General features: G+C 38.4%; 1 long non-coding RNA gene across 2 annotated transcripts in view; it reads right to left on the reverse strand.

Annotated features, from left to right (window-relative positions):
- LOC133537776 (uncharacterized) overlaps positions 1 to 2,500 on the reverse strand; it is a 204,603-nt gene that overhangs the window by 177,127 nt on the left and 24,976 nt on the right. Inside the window, exon 4 of one of the 2 annotated variants that reach the window (XR_009802835.1) lies at positions 1,949 to 2,361. The exons of the other annotated variant lie outside the window; for it this stretch is intronic. This is a non-coding gene — a long non-coding RNA (uncharacterized LOC133537776). Of the gene's footprint in view, positions 1 to 1,948; positions 2,362 to 2,500 lie in introns of those variants that run through there. 2 annotated transcript variants of the gene reach the window in all.

Consider the following 2,500-nt stretch of genomic DNA (forward strand, 5'->3'; position numbering starts at 1 on the left):
ATATATATATATATATATATATATATATATATATATATATATATATACATACACACACACACACACACACACACACACACACACACATACATACATACAAACGTATATATATATATATATATATATAGAGAGACCAATTTTGGTGTTAGTTGTGCTATTGAATGTTTGGCTATAAAGATATGGCTATTATTTTAAAAATGATGTGTTAAGGTTTAGAGAGACCTATTTTACGCTTGACGGTGACAAGTTATTATTGTTATTGAATATGTTTAGAGAGTTATTTATTAAATAACTGAAAACATGCTTTATATTCTTGTTCAGGGGTGTCAAACGTACTGTCCATGGGCCAGATCAGGCCCGCAAACAGTTTTTTTTTGGCCCACGCGTTTGCCAAGTATAAAAATGAGCTGCTTTTTTATTTTATTTATTTTTTATTTAGATTAAAGAAACTGCTGCTCTAAATGTGTCCATTGGATGTCACAATAGCAATTCTGTTAGGCAAACGAACGGTTTATACCGGGGCCAAGCGAGAGGTACACAGTAAAGGGTGACTGTGGCTCCTCCTCCTCGACCCACATGAAACTTAAAACCTGCCGTTTTACGTGTTCTGCTTCGAACACGTGGTCATTTGGCACCCTCCTTGACCCAGAATGTGTAAATCAAACACGAGAAAAGTGAACAAAACCGTTTTAAATAGTTTCTACCTCCGTTTCTTATGGTTTGTTGCGTCAGCACTTGATTGATATGTGGACATAAGTTAAAGTACCAATGATAGTCACACACACACCAGGTGTGGCAAAATTATTCTCTGCATCTGACCCATCACCTTTGATCACCCCCTGGGAGGTGAGGGGAGCAGTGAGCAGCAGCGGTGGCCATGCCCGGGAATCATTTTTGGTGAGTTGACCCCCACTTCCAACCCTTGATGCTGAGTGCCAAGCAGGGAGCCGGTTTGAACTCACAACCTACCGTGTTCGATACCTAGAAGAGTTTACATGTTGGGTTTTTTGTTCAATCCCAGAAAGACAGAGATTTAAGAGTTTAATCCTGGCCTTGTAGATACACTGAGATCAAGTCTAAGCTCATTGTGTTTTTGAAGCTGCACCAATTTCCTCAGAAATTTCCAACAAACTTGAAGTGTTTTGTCCAGAGGATTATTTGTGATTTGTACGTTTTCATAAAGTGCTTGTTTCATTTTGCCCCAAAATAAAAAAAGAAAACAACCTGGAGTTGTCTTTATTTGTAAGTTATCATGCCATGATTATACCTTTACGGCCCACTAGGGAATAGATTTTCCTCCAGAGCTAAAATGAGTGACACCCCTGTTCTAGTTTCTTCAAAATAGCCACCCTTTGCTCTGATTACTGCTTTGCACACTCTTGGCATTCTCTCCATGAGCTTCAAGCCCACCTGTGAAGTGAAAACCATTTCAGGTGATGACCTCTTGAAGCTCATTGAGAGAATGCAGAGAGTGTGCAAAGCAGTAATCAGAGCAAAGAGTGGCTATTTTGAAAAAACTAGAATATAAAACAAGATTTCAGTTATTTCACCTTTTTGGTGAAGTACGTAACTCCACATGTGTTCATTCATAGTTTTGATGTGACAATCTACAATGTAAATAGTCATGAAAATAAAGAAAAAACACTGAATGAGAAGGTGTGTCTGGTACTTTTGGCCTGTACTGAATGTGGTCCTGGTCTAATGATTATAAAACTGTATTTCATGTATACTAAGCAACAAGGGGCAACCAATGAACCTGGTCATATTTCCTGGTTGATTAAATCGAGCAGTGCTGCCACCTAGCTGGAGGCTTGTGCATGGTTCAAAAATGAAAAAAAGAGAAACAATGGTTTATGTCAAGGCGGGTAAGCCATGCTTTTAATTTATAAAAGGGCTGACCAAAAATAATAATAATTTTAAATGAAAAAATAATTACAAAATCCATCCATCCATTTCCTACCGCTTGTCCCTTTTGGATGGTGCTTGAGCCTAATTCAGCTGCACTCTGGTGGTAGGTGGGGTACACCCTGCACAAGTCGCAGCAATTACAAAATAAAAATATAAAAATTAATAAATACAATGATGTTAATGTTAGGGCTTAACACATGCAAACAAAAAAACTGTATTAATCATGTATTTTTTCCTCACTGGCTCTCATCGAATTGTCAGACGCTCCCTTGTCTCTCCTGCTTGCTTCTTTGTTTTGTAACTTTCTTGTTGCCTCTTTTTGCACTGCTCTTTAAAATTCCCCAAGGACAATCCAGTGAAGACGCAACAAACCCCTTCCCTGTGCCCCACTCCCACATCTTCGGCACTTCACACCAGGGGCGTCACTAGACGTAATACTGTACTGGGGAACACCTGGGGCACAAATAATTCATGTGAGCGTGCAAAGCGCGCAAGCAAAAACATTTTTAGCACTTATTTATCATAAAAAAATACATAAATAGTGCTTTAAACTATGAAATCATATCAGATTATGTTGTATGGATCTTTGATA

This window comes from Nerophis ophidion, linkage group LG19 (assembly GCF_033978795.1).
Source record: "Nerophis ophidion isolate RoL-2023_Sa linkage group LG19, RoL_Noph_v1.0, whole genome shotgun sequence".
Lineage (NCBI taxonomy): Eukaryota > Metazoa > Chordata > Actinopteri > Syngnathiformes > Syngnathidae > Nerophis > Nerophis ophidion.